The sequence below is a fragment of the Rana temporaria genome, chromosome 6, assembly GCF_905171775.1.
Source record: "Rana temporaria chromosome 6, aRanTem1.1, whole genome shotgun sequence".
Taxonomy (NCBI): Eukaryota; Metazoa; Chordata; class Amphibia; order Anura; family Ranidae; genus Rana; species Rana temporaria.
This window is the reverse complement of record NC_053494.1, coordinates 144,895,646-144,910,237: the sequence shown is the minus strand read 5'-3', so window position 1 is coordinate 144,910,237 and position 14,592 is coordinate 144,895,646.

Below are 14,592 nucleotides of genomic sequence, written 5' to 3'. Positions count from 1 at the left end.
GATATTTATTTAATGATCTTGAGAAAACTTACATACAGTATATGACATACTGTATAGGACACGCTGTATACATCATGGTAACGGCTGATGTAGCTTCGCTTTATACATGTATTCCACATGATAGAGGTTTTGAGGCCGTACATTACTATCTTAAGAAGGATCCCACATTAGCCTCTTTTCAAACTTTATTATGGAACTTCTGGAATTTGCCACTAAGCGTAGCTACTTTTGGTTTAATGATCAGTTCTATCTCCAACTACGCGGCGTGGCTATGGGGACTAAATATGCCCCCAGCCTTGCCAACTTGTTTATGGCTAAATGGGAGGAGGATGTTGTCTATGCCTACGACACAAGTTCATTCGTGTTATGGGCCAGGTAGGTAGGTACATAGACGACATCCTCCTCCTCTGGGATGGTAACATGGCATCTTTTGAAGCCTTCATGAGTCATTTGAACCAAAACGATAGAGGCATAGCCCTCACCTATACTGTTAGTCCAACAATTCAGATGATTCAGAAGGCATTTGGGATGATGCAATTAGTGCAGTGCAAATATAAAAGTGTGACAGAAACACTTTAAAGATGGTTGAGAATCTGTTGAAGGTGATTCACGTTCTGGAAGACCTGCAACAAGCAGAACAATTGAGAATGTTGAATGTGTATGGGCTGCAATAAGTAAAGATTGGTGACTGACAGTGCAAAAACTAGAAACTGATCTGGATATTCCAAAAACGACTGTGTCTGAGATTGTGATGAAGGATCTTGGCATAAAATGTATTGTGGCAAAATCCGTTCTGCAGCTTTTGTTACCAGAACAGAACGAACATACCGTGTTTCCCCGAAAATAAGCCTGGGTCTTATATTAATTTTGGCAACAAAAGACACAGTAGGGCTTATTTTTGGGGTAGGTCTTACCATGTAATGTGCTGTCTTCTCTTCCCCTCTCCCTCCCTGCCTGTTAGCAATCCCCAGTGTGAACTTAGTTAAAATGCTTGTAAAATCCTATAATCTACTTTATTACTGTAGTATATAATGTACAATGTGTGTTTCTGTAATATAATTGTGCCAAATACCTTCATTATAGCACCGCTCTGCGCTTTTGTGACCTGCCGGAGCTCTTTTCCCTGCATTTATGTTACAGAAACGCACATATTGTACATTGTGTACTACTGTAATAGAGTGGGTTATAGGATTTTAAACTAGGGCTTATTTTCGGGGTAGGGCTTATATTGCAGTCTTCCTGGAAAATTACGCTAGGTCTTATTTTAGGGGTAGGTTTTATTTTCAGGGAAACAGGGTAGTGCTGCAGTTGCTAATGGCTTGCTTCAAACTGCTACCAATGAACCAGATATCTTTAAGTAGGTCACAACTGGAGAAGAATCTCGGGTCTAAAGCTATGATCCATAAATGAAGGCCCAGTCTTCCCAATAGAGATTGTATCTTTGAAGGGCACTGAGGCATCATTGTCTTATAAAGCATAAAAAACTAAAATTATACAGGGTTGAAAGCATATAATACATGCCCCAAATGCTTATAAATGTGATATAACATATATCAAGGGCAATAAGTATATAAAAAGATTAAAAATGTCCAAAAGAGTCTTGTGTCCTAAAAAAAAGTCAAATGGTAAAAGGACTAGAAGTTTCCACCACTAATCTCAATATGGAATAATAAAAAAAAAGGCAAGTGGTAAATCGACTCAAAATTTCCATCATCCAGTGATCTTCTAAATCATAGGCCTCGTACACACGACGAGTTTCTTGGCAAAAACCAGCAAGAACCTTGCTGGGAGATATTTTTTTGCAGAGGAAACCGGTCGTGTGTACATTTTCGTCAAGGAAACTGTCGAGAAACTCGACGAGCCAAAAAGAGAGCATATTCTCTATTTCCTTGACGGGCATGGAGAAAATTGGCTTGTCGAGTTCCTCGACAGCCTAACAAGTAACTCAACGAGGAAAACGATGTATTTCGCCCGTCGAGTTCCTCGGTCGTGTGTACGAGGCTATAAAGATTTCAAAATCCGTGGCCTTCACCTCACTTACCAAGAGTGCATGCCTTTCCTTTTACAGATAAGGCCAACAGAGACTTGCCCTTAAACACTGCTACAGCCTAGTATACATTGCTATTTTTTTTTCGTTCCACCCAGCAGGTTGAACGAAAAAAAAAAACCAACAGCTCAGGTCGGAGCCACTGTCAGGCCTGAGTTCACCTGCTGGTGGCACTGGGGTTCACTTTACAGATGGCTGCAGTTCCAGTGTCCACCAGCAGGTGTCTGCCAGAAGCCAGCAGGTTCCGATCAACCACACCTGGCTCCAGCTGCCAGGTGGATATTTAAGGTTGCTCCTCTCTTCCCCAGGGCGTCACTATCCTGTCTGATTGCCTCCTTGCTACTAGATTGCGCCTGATAACTTTCCTGAACCTTCTTGTCCTCAACGGTCCTGCACCCTTCTGCCTTGTTCCATACTCTTGTTCCCAGTCGTGTTTCCCCTCCTTGCATCCCTGTTACCTTGTCTCTTATGTTGTAGATATTATATATAGAATACGCTTTCCCACCATTTAATTTGCAGGAATATGGGAACCTTAAAGGAGAAGTAGGGCCAAAGCTCTTTTGGCTTAACTTCTCCTGTGGGTAGCAGGAGTGCATTCTATTTTCCTGTGACCAGTATTCAGCTGACAGCGGGTTAAAGTCCACTGTCGGCTGATGTCACTCGGCCAGTCCAGGCTCTGGAGACATCCCAACTTTACTGTATGCCTGAGCGGGTTAAAGTCCACTGTCGGCTGATGTCACTTGGCCAGTCCAGGCTCTGGAGACATCCCAACTTTACTGTATGCCTGAGTGGCAGCTGGCTAAGCCTCTCAGCGTGCTGCTAAGAGCCTGAGCCAGCCAATCCCTGCCCCTGCACAGCCCTGCACACAAGTGAATGCTGGAAGGGCAGAGCATAGAGCTGGTGACTTGACAGTTCTGCTCCAAAGACCAAGAACTGAGTGACCAGCGGAGGACAAACGTAGCATCGGTCCAATTCTGCATCCACGTAGGTGAGTATGTGTGTGTGTTTTTTTTTTTATTCCTGCACTTCTCTTTAAACACTTGTTTTGTTTTCAATTTCTTTTTATAAATGTATACAAAAATTTCACAATTATACAAAATTCATTACATTATACAATTACTTCTTCTCCTGTATGTCAGCTAGGGTCCATAATTATTATATAGGATCATTCCTTATTATTATTATTCCCCCTAGTCTTCTCCAGGAGATTTACGGTCTTTTCACATTCATACTACTCCTCTCATCCAGAACACACACACACACACAAACAGTTCCCCACCATAATTCCTTTTTCCCCCCTTTCTCTCCACCTACCACCCTTTGGGGTTAATTGTTCATTCTTATTTATAAATATTCTATCATTTTTGTTGAGGACCGAAATTCTTCCCAATCTTTGCCATATTTCTGGCAGTTGATTTTTGATATACCCTTCTTTCCTTATCTGTCTTTCCATATACTAGATTTCGTATATTCATTCAGTAATAGTCTGACTTTTTGTATTCTTTAAACACTTGGCATACTGAGTAATATGCTTTTTTTTTTTATTATTTTTATTTTTTATTTTTTTTAGTAATATGCTTTTTGATATGTGATATTAATTTATATATTTGGTCTGATTTATTAACCTAGAAATATTACACACTTCACTTTGTGCTTTTAAAGCATGATAGAAAAGATTTTCAGAAAAATAAAAATTCTCCTTTGACTTCAAACAGCTATGTATAGTAACATAGAGAAGTCTTTCTGCAGCCCGCATAAAAAAATGTGAACTCCTCCCCCCCTCCCTCAGTTATTTCGAGTGCTTGGTACATTGAGTACCAGGCATTCACTGACAAACTCTGATAAAGTCAGACAAAACCACAAACTCAAACGAACAGCACTAATTAGCATGGCCCATTTACTTGACTGTTGGATTGGTCATTTTCACCGCCCACGCCCCAATGAACCCTACTAAAAACATAGCCTGCATGAGATGGCCTCAGCAGCCCTTTATTAACCAAAGAAGCAGTCAACATATTAATAAATAACCAAGAGAGGGTTTTTGGTGTCCATTAGCCTAAGGATTGACTGTGAGACAACCTTGTCCCCAGCCTTACACTACTGCCTCGAGGACAGCTCCAAATTTACAATTTTCTGTCTTTTCAGGGGACAAACCCCCAGTAAAAACAATCAATTCCAAAAGCAGAAACACCATAACATCAGATAGCCTCCACATTTTCTAACCTTTCCACTATTTCAAAAACCTCCTACCTGGCAAACTGCTGTGACAAGTTTTCCCAAAATCTGAGCCAATTAACTTGAAATAGGGGTGGGCAGGTGGGACGATGATGATGACGAATGATCTGCCAACAATTGCCACACCTCCTACCCCTGCAGTCTCTCAACCACTTAACTATATATCTCCAATCAGGTAAGACCTTTTGCACCTACACTTTCCACATACATTTTTGCTCCCTCCTGGAACTATTCCTCCTCCCCCAAGTCATGCAGCCCCTCCGTTAATTTTATTCCCCTGTGTCTGAAGGGTAAAATCAGAATTCTGATTGGTTGACCACTCACATTAGCAAAGATCATGTGACAGACTCACCCAGGACATCCCCGAACCCTCTTTTGTCTAAAATCATCCTATGTTCACTAAGGGCATAGGATGACTGAGAAATGATATCTTGGACTACCTGAGATGGGATTATTATGTAATTATTATCCACAATATATTCCAGGATATCTGTAAAGAACTATTTACTGTTTGTTGATTCTGAACTCAACGGGTTAATTGTAAGAGTGACTCATTCATACTGTTGGGACACATACTGTTAGATGCTAATGTCCTCACCTCCAGCCATCTGTCTGTTCTTTGTGCTAATTGACCCTGCTATTGTGTGAAGATGTCCTGTGTTTACACTTATGATAATGTATATTGTATAGCAGGAGACATGACGTCTACTCTGAAAGGTCATATCTATGAGTCGCCTAGTCTGGGTAAATGATTAGTTAATTAGCTCATATTAATTTATGTTCTGGTTACCTCCTCTTTAAACCGTATATAAGGTTGTATTCTTGGTTCTATTAAACACTCCATGTTCAGCACACAAACAAGTCTCGTCTCGTTGTGTGCTTGTGAGCAGCTGGAATATCTGATATCTATATCTGGACTGATAGGAAGCGGTATATGATGGAAGCACTCAAGCGGAGTGTGGGACAGTCCGTTACAGATCACATGATCACATGATCAAATGCCTAGGTGTTCCATGATACCCATAACTTCCATCTGTTTTATGCTGTTCCTACTATATTTTCTGAAAGTAAAACTCTGACCTATTGCTTCCAGAAATTTGATATAGTGTGCTTATAGTTGGCTGTGTATTCTGTGTTCTCTGTATTGACATGGACATTAGAGGAAAGCTGGACCTATTCAAACCCTTCACACTATCTTGAAGTGTAACACTTTGTTATTTGAGATCAGGGGGTTGGTGTGGCCCATTCTTTTGTTTATATTACTGTACTTTCATACGGTACCACTTGTACTTCTGACTAGCACTTTTTTTTTGACAAAGCAATTTTAAATCGTTGTGCCACTTCAAATACCAAGTGGTATTTATTTAAAATCAATAAATTATTCTTAAAACATTCCCTGCCTTGAACAGTAATGGGAGTCTAGAGCATTGTTCCCATTATTGTTTAATGTGTGTAAAAAAAGGTTCTGCTGAAATATCTCTAGATGAAATGTACTTATTTCCATCTGATAGTCTATATCTCCAGAAAACAAGAATTTATATGGCCCTTGTGACTCTGCTTGTAGTGGTGCTGTAACACAGACAAATTGTACCTGTAGAGAAATGAACACTAAAGGTGCCTTCTCTGTGTTGCTTAACCACTACCTGACCAGCCGCTGTCATTCTACTGCAGCAGGTCGGCTCTCTCCCGCAAATCACTGTAGCTGTACGTCGGCCCTTTAACCAGCTAGAGCAGGCGCGCACACACCCTCTGCACGACAGGGGAGCTGATGCGCGTGGCCGGCGGTCCCGATGACCGCCAGCCACGTGCGATCATGGGCACGAATGAAACACACAAATCCCAGTTCTGTCAGAAGAGGAGAGACAGATCGACTGTTCCTACAAGCTAGGAACAACGATCTGGCTTCTTTTCTAGTCAGTCAAATAGAGTAAGAAACACACGAGGGAACACATTTAACCCCTTGATTGCCCCTAGTGTTAAAACCTTCCCTACCAGTGACATTTACACAGTAATCAGTAATTTTATTTTAGCTCTGATCGCTGTATAAATGTCAGTGGTCCCAAATATGTGTCAACAGTGTCCAATCCTTTTGAAAGTTTCAGTCCCGATAAAAAAAATGCTGATCGCTGCTATTACTAGTAAAAAAAAATAATAATAAAAATGCCATAAGAATTCCATAAAAAAAGCCATAAATCTTTCCCATAGTTTGTAGACGCTATACGTTTTGCGCAAATCAATATACGCTTATTGCGATTTTTTTTACCAAAAATATGTAGAAGAATAAATATTGGCCTAAACTGATGAAGATTTTTTTTTTGTTAAATTGGGATATTTATTATATCAAAAACTAAAAAATATATATTTTTTTTTTCAAAATTGTCACTCTTTTTTTGTTTATTAGCCCAAATAATAAAACCGCAGAGGTTATCAAATACCACCAAAAGGAAGCTCTTTTTGTGGGAAAAAAAAAGGATATCAATTTTGTTTGGGTACCACATAGCACGTGCAATTGTCAGTTAAAGCGACGTAGTGCCGTATCGCAAAAAATGGCCTGGTCATTAAGGGGGCAAATCCTTCTGGGGCTGAAGTGGTTAAAGCGGGATTCCACCCGCAATTTTTTTTTTAAAGTCAGCAGCTACTAACTGTATAGCTGCTGACTTTTAGTAAGGACACTTACCTGTCCTAGTCGCCCACGATGTCGGTCCCCCGATGGCGATCGCTCAGTCCTGGCGCCTCCATCCTTACTAAGGGAAACAGGTAGTGAAGCCTTGCGGCTTCACTGCCCGTTTCCTACTGCGCATGTGTGACACTTTGTGAATGGGCGGCTGCTTCCTGGGATACACACAGTTCCCAGAAGGCAGCATGGCTCATTCACAAGAAGACACACGACGTAGGACGAGCCTGAAGATCCTCTGCAGTGGAAGAAGAGGCAGAAGAGCTACTTCCAGATAGCAACAGCCCTTTCAGGTGAGTATAATTTTTTTTTTCAATTCCAAGTCAATTTGTGATGGCTACTGGATATCACCACCCACTCTCTGCAATCACAAAGTTACTCTACACCACACAACCTGCATTCTATGGTTCATTCTATGGTTCAGGTATAAAATGCTCGATCTGGTGTGGAACCTGTGATGTCTAATGCTTCTCTCACTCCTTAAAGCAGAAATTCACTCTATCAGTCAACTTTGACTATTTGTAATCCTTATGCTGCTAGCATTAGTAAATAGATAGGAATAGTATGCTCTTTCAGTTATGTCCTGTTTTTTTGTCTAGGCAAATTATGTCACACATCACAGGAGTTTTCAGGAGTGGAGGAGGGGTTTTCTCAGCTAAGATCACGCCATCCTACCTGCAGCCCTGAGCTAAGGGAAGATAGATTCAAGGAAGTAAATGCTACATGAATCATCTGTCCTTACTGTAGTATCGGTATCGGGACCGATACCAAGCATTTGCCCGAGTACTTGTACTCGGGCAAATGCTTCCGATGCTTCATCCGATACTTGTACTGTCAGGGGTGATCAGTGCATGGGGAAGTTACAGGCACCAATCACCGCTATATAGTGTATTCCGGCGTGTATCCCGCCGTGTATTCCTCCGTATATTCCCGCCGTGTATTCCTCTGTGTATTGCGCTGCATATTCCCGCCATGTATTCCTCCGTGTATTCCCGCCGTGTATTCCCCCGTGTATTCCCGCCGTGTATTCCCGCCGTGTATTCCTCCGTGTATTCCTTTGTGTATCCCGCCGTGTTTCTCTCCACTTCCGTGCTCCTCCTCCACCCCCTGGAACTGTCAGGATGGAGAGCGGGGTAGGAGCCGGTAAATCCAGCTCCTTGCTGCTCCGAATGGACAGAGTCAGTGATCACTGACTCGGTCCATTCACATAACTGAAACATCATAAACTGTGATAACAATGTTTCAGTTTATGAATGAAGAGAAGACGCTGTCTTCACTCCATTCATTTTCAGCGCAGCTGATGCTGCTGAGAAAGGGACTGGGGAACATGTGTCCCTAGTCCCTTTCTCTGTCTCAAAGGGGAGATGTCAGAGGTCTGTTAAGACCCCTGATATCTCACCAAAGCCCCCCAACAGGGCTGAAAAAAAGAAAAAAAAGAAATAAAAAATAAAGAATAAAAAAATTATTGTAGAAAATAATACAAAAATAAAAGAAAAACACACTGACAAGGTCCACCCCCCCCCCCCCTTAAAAAAAGGAAAGCATTATAAATAAAAAAAAAATAAAAAAAAATTAAAAACAAATTGTTAAAGATAAAAAAAATACTGACACATGTGCTGCTGTCACATGAGATTAAAAAAAAGTATCGGTGAGTACTTGAAAAAAAGTATCGGTACTTGTACTCGGTCTTAAAAAAGTGGTATCGAGAAGAATGTGATCTAGTTAATTGCGTCAACATTGCAGCATAGTAATATTTAAGGAAATCGGGAGTTCCTAGACCTCCGCTAGCCTTTGGAGTGAGTAGTGTGCGTTTGTTTACTCTAGGTCGTTTGTTCCCCCAGATAAAATAAATAATCCTAGACTGGAAAGCTTTTAGGTCTGAGCGAACTAATGCCACTGGTAATGCTCGAAAATAGTATAGTATTTTTGGGAGAATATTCATTTTTACAGAATACAAACTGCCTAACCATGACGGTGGATAGATTAACCATTTGTCTAGGTCAGTTTTTAGTTTTTTAAAAAGAGCAGTGTAGTTCTCGGTGTATAATGTGCGCAATGACGGTGTGATGTTGATCCCTAAATATGGAATGGAATCAGAGTTCCAATTAAAAGAGTAAGACTGTTTTAGAGAGGAGACCGTGGTATCGTCTAATGAAATGTTCAAGGCTTGTGATTTTTCCTGATTAACAGTAAGACCTGAAACAGCAAAAAATAACGTAAGGATAGTATTTAAATTAGGGAGAGTAGTAATGGGGGAAGAGATCAGCATTAGGATGTCATCTGCAAAAAGGACACATTTATGCTCACTGGTGCCACATTTAATACCCAGGATGTCTAAAAAAGAACGGATTTTGATTGCCAATGGTTCTAGGGCTAAAACAAAGAGGAGTGGCGACAATGGACAACCTTGTCGAGTACCCCTATGGATGAAAACGGGATTGGAGGAATAGCCTTTTATCATCAAGGATGCCGAAGGGGAATTATATAGCATTCGAAAGTATAGTCAAAAATTGTGAATTAAAACCCAGTCTATGTAGAATATAGAAAACATAATCCCAAGATAGGGAATCAAATGCCTTGTGCATATCTAAGGACAAAAGCATACCCCTCCGTGGTCCTCTCGCATCCCAATCAGAATGGATTGCTGATATGACATCAATAACTCTTCTAATTTGATCAGTAGTCTGACGTCCTGGAACAAATCCTGCCTGGTCTGGGTGTATACATGGGCGTCCGCTGAAATATTTTCAGAGGGGGGCGCTTCGGCAGCGGTAATACACAGTCGCATTTTACCCTTTCTTTGACCGCTGGCAGGGGTTAGAAGCGACCCCCCATGTTAAAATGTAAAAAACACCCCACTGTGCCCCCTGCATATTTTTAATATCTCTTTTGTCTCCACAACTGCACCTCTGGCCCCCTTTACATTACACAGCACCCTGCATCACTGGCCCCCTTTACATTACACAGCACCCTGCATCACTGGCCCCCTTTACATTACACAGCACCCTGCATCACTGGCCCCCTTTACATTACACAGCCCCCGGCATCACTGGCCCCCTTTACATTACACAGCACCCTGCATCACTGGACCCCTTTACATTACACAGCACCCTGCATCACTGGCCCCCTTTACATTACACAGCCCCCTGCATCACTGGCCCCCTTTACATTACACAGCACCCTGCATCACTGGCCCCCTTTACATTACACAGCCCCCTGCATCACTGGCCCCCTTTACATTACACAGCCCCCTGCATCACTGGCCCCCTTTACATTACACAGCCCCCTGCATCACTGGCCCCCTTTACATTACACAGCCCCCTGCATCATTGGCCCCCTTTATATTACACAGCACCCCTTTCCCTTTACTGAAACACTACACTATATTTTATATTTATTTAAGAGGAACCTTTCGGAATGAGGGACAAATAGATTTGATTCCAGAAGAGGGACAGGCACTCTAAATAAGGGACAACTAGAAACTATGCTGTAGGCTACAACTCTAGTCTACGGACACATTGTCTAAAGCTGGGTACACACTAGGGTTGCACCAATACCTGTTTTGTACCAACAATACTTGTGCTCAAGTACTCGCTGATACCAGTTGCCAATATCTTTGCGGTGCGATTTGAGCCCATACGAAATGACTGGGCTTAAATCGCACTGTAAAGAATCACATGTGATTTGAACAGGAATGTGGTGCGATTCCTGTCTGAATCACATGCTCTTTCTCACACCGCTCCTGTGTTAACCCCGGCTTGTCATAATGACTTCAGCCAGGAGTGGTGCAGGAAACCACATGTGATTCAGACAGGAATCGCACCACATTCCTGTTCAAATCACATGTGATTCTTTACAGTGCGATTTAAGCCCAGTCATTTCGTATGGGCTCAAATCGCACCGCAAAGGTATTGGCAACTGGTGTCAGCGAGTACTTGAGCACAAGTATTGTTGGTACAAAACAGGTATTGGTGCAACCCTAGACACAAAGACCAAGTTCCTGGGCAAACAAATCTGCATAGGTGAGAATAAAGATAACAGGGAAAACATTTGTCACTGTTAGTACTCATGCACAAGAACACTATACTGTAGGTATAGCATACACTATACAATCTGATTGTACAATCTCTGCACAATCTCCTTTAGATTTACAAAAACTATTTAATATATGGACAAAGTAAACAATTCATTTAAGTAGTATCCAATCAGGCAGGCCTTTGTACTACATAGTTGGTGGTAGATCCAAAAGATATTGTACAATCAGATTGGTATGGTAAGCTCGAGGCTGGTCATAGATAAAAACGTTTTTATTTTTGTCTGAAAAATTGAATGGATCCCCCAATCCACACAACTAAGGTGGGTAAGGGAACCCTTTCCGCTGAGACATCGATGTCGGAGCTACAAATCTAAAGAAACATTTCTGCTGGCTTGAGAGAAGTTGATCATTAAATTGATGTCTCTTTAGCAAGAATGACTACAGAAGGATTAAAACTTGTCCGGTCCTTGCTTGACCCGTTACATTTCCATCCATCAATGGGCAGGTTTAGTAGCTCCTGTCTTCGTATGCCTGGGGAGCTAGCCTCCGTGCACACTAATTCTTTAGGGCCCACACTCACATGTGGTGCAGACATGTGTGTCCTGTGTCCTCTCTTTTCAGCACAGGGATGTACGGGCATTGTGCGCCATCTCTGTGCCAGCATCCCATTCACTTCTATAGGGACCAGCACCTGCATGTCATATTAGGATACATATAGGCTGTGTCCATGCTGTGTACATCCTAGTAGATATGAATGGGGTGATGACACAGGGATATGCACAACACCTATGTACCCCCTGTGCTGATAAATGCCAGCCCTGCATAAGAGATGCATGTTTGCACCCCTTGTGAATGGGCCCCTACTAAAAATAGAATCTGAAATAACAGTTGTCTTGTCTTTACAATTAGCAGTGATATGAAGCCTGAAAGTGTCACTGTTATTACCTGTTGGCTGGGCTGAGTGAAGGCAGGTTCAGCAGCACAGGAGAAAACATCACTCCGTTTTGCTGTGCAGGTAGAGAGAGGAGGGGGTCCGAGAGAAGGGCACAGGAGAGAAGGGGGGGGGGGGGGTCACTATACAGAGCAGGAATAGATTGTCTAAAGCAGGGAGAGATAACAGGAGGCTGGGGGAGGGGGGGCCGAGGTGGTGATCTCCCACAAACATCGGGACACTGTGAAAGTGAAAGCAGGATAGAAATGGCTGGAGAGGGGGAGAGAAGACTGTCTAGGAGAGGGAAAGTTGTATACATGCAGACTGAATCAGGAAAGTGCTGATACCTTCCCAACCTCATGTGGAACACTAGAAGACTATCAGAGGAGCCGAACTAGGGGGGCGGGACCTTGCACACAGATCCAGCTCTGTGACATACAATACAAGCGCCGAGGACAGAGGGAGGAGAGCACTGCAGTGCTTAAAGCGGCCCCAGGGCCAGTCCAGCCCAGCTCCTGGCGATTCCAGGGGGGGGCAACCACCCTCCCTTGCCCTATGGAGCGGACGCCCATGGGTGTATATATTGAGCCAAAAAAGAATTAAGTCTTGATGCCAAAATTTTTGCCATAATTTTCAAATCTGTGTTGATTAAGGAAATAGGACGGTAGTTAGCACAGAGCCCTAGATCTTTTCCCGCTTTAGGGATAACATGTATATAAGCTTTGTTTTCTTGAGTTGGAAGGGGATCACCTTGTCTAACAGCTTTGGATTTTGGGTCGGATATCCCTTATTAATTCTAAGTTTTGGTAAGGTTGGAGTGTAAGAGCGTGGGACCAGTTTTCTTGCCAACAACTTAGTAGGTTTATCTCCCATTGTGTAGAATCTATGACGTGTCCATCTTAAATTTTTTTCCGCCCGTGTGGTTAGGCTTAAGTTTAGCGATAGTCTAGCCTCATCGATTTTTGGCCTAATATCTATCTGGGGAGATTTTTTTTGTTGAGATAGTAGATCTTTTAATACCCTCTCCTTCTCCTAATCTGCACCCACTATGTCTAAAACATTCTCCAATGTCCCAGAAAGGAGGCATCAGAAAAACTGCTAGGATGAGTCACCCAGCCCTGAGTCAATAAACCCTGACCCAGATTCATAGCTCAGGCTTAGCCCTGAGCTAAACCAATTTTTACCTAAATTTACAACAAACCTATCTACATCTAGCACAGTAGAAGGTGCTACACATACTTGGAAGAAATCTACATAAAATATGCTTTCACATTCTTCTGAGATGCTTTGACACATGTTCAAGTTCATGGTTTGCCTTCAAGCTGCTTATGAGTTTCTTTTTTTTTCACGTAAAGAGACTGCAAAAAAGTGTTTTTTAGAAGCATAGCATCACCCCCCCCCCCCAGGGGTCCCAGTTTTCCTCAAGTTATTGGATTTCTAGATCCAGCGCCATCTATGCTCCCAGAAAACAACAAGACTCAGCCTCTGGATTTCCAATAGCCTCAGCCAAGTAAGTGCAGGCACATGAATCAATTAACTAAACTTCTATTTGGATTTCCTACATTCGAAAAAGACTTTTAAGTAGCTAGCAACAAGACCACCTAGAATTACAATCTTTCATATGTTGGTTCTCTAGCAGCCATGTGTGTAACAATCCCTTCAATGGGGGCAGAAATTCACTAAAGACTTTCCTGCATATTGTAAAACCCTGGCCTGAGAAGCTCAAGCAAATAAAATATATTTCCTAGACTGTGCAGCAGTTTATTGGTTGATCTTGCTCCACAGTGATGAATATGTTTTTCATTCTGGTTACATATCACTAGAGGTACAAAGTGGAGTGACTACTGTAAAGCTATTTGAGGCAAAGGTGCATGTGACCTTTCCAGGCCATAATACCATTGGACGTTTATAGTAATATGTAACTAGAAGGAGAAAATATTCAGTTTCTATGGAGCCAGGTAAATAAATTAGATTCTGCTTAGGGTAAGACCCCCTTGTAAAATACTGTATATTCTGTTTTTGTGCATAAACTTATTAGGCCAGGGCTTGACAGTGTGCCTTAAACTTCCTTGCTTCCCACCATCCCAGGTTGCAATAAAGTAAAAATAAGGGTAATACCCTTTTCTCTTCATTTTAGCTATGGAGATTTTTTTGCAGTCCATGTCCCATTAGGGAGCTTTCTCCTTTCTTCCTGTCCTATCCCAAACCAGGAAGTGAGGGAATCCCTTCCTACTGATGAAGTCCGGGTGTTTGGACATACCATACTGTTAGGTATAGAGCGTACCTGGTAGTAGAGCCTGACTTGCAGGAGGAGACCTCTCTTACAGCCCTGGTTTAGGAGTCACTGGAGTGGGGACAGTGAGCTCGAGAGCGCAGCGAGGTAGGAGTGCCTGGGGTAGTTGTAGTAGCCGGGCACAGTGGCAGGATGATGATCCTCTAGGGATGGCTGGAACTGTAGGCAGCAGTAGGGATGGTTGTAGGTCAGCGACCCAGGAGCTGGCAGGTACAGGAACAGCAGAAAGCTGGAGCAGGCTGAGACAAGCCGGGTTAGGTGTAACACAGAGCAGCAGACAGTAGCAGGGTCAGACAGGCCAGGAGCAGGTAATCAGACGGTTGGATACAGGAGATTAAGCGTGGTCAGAGGTACAGGCAAGGTCTGGCAGCAGGTA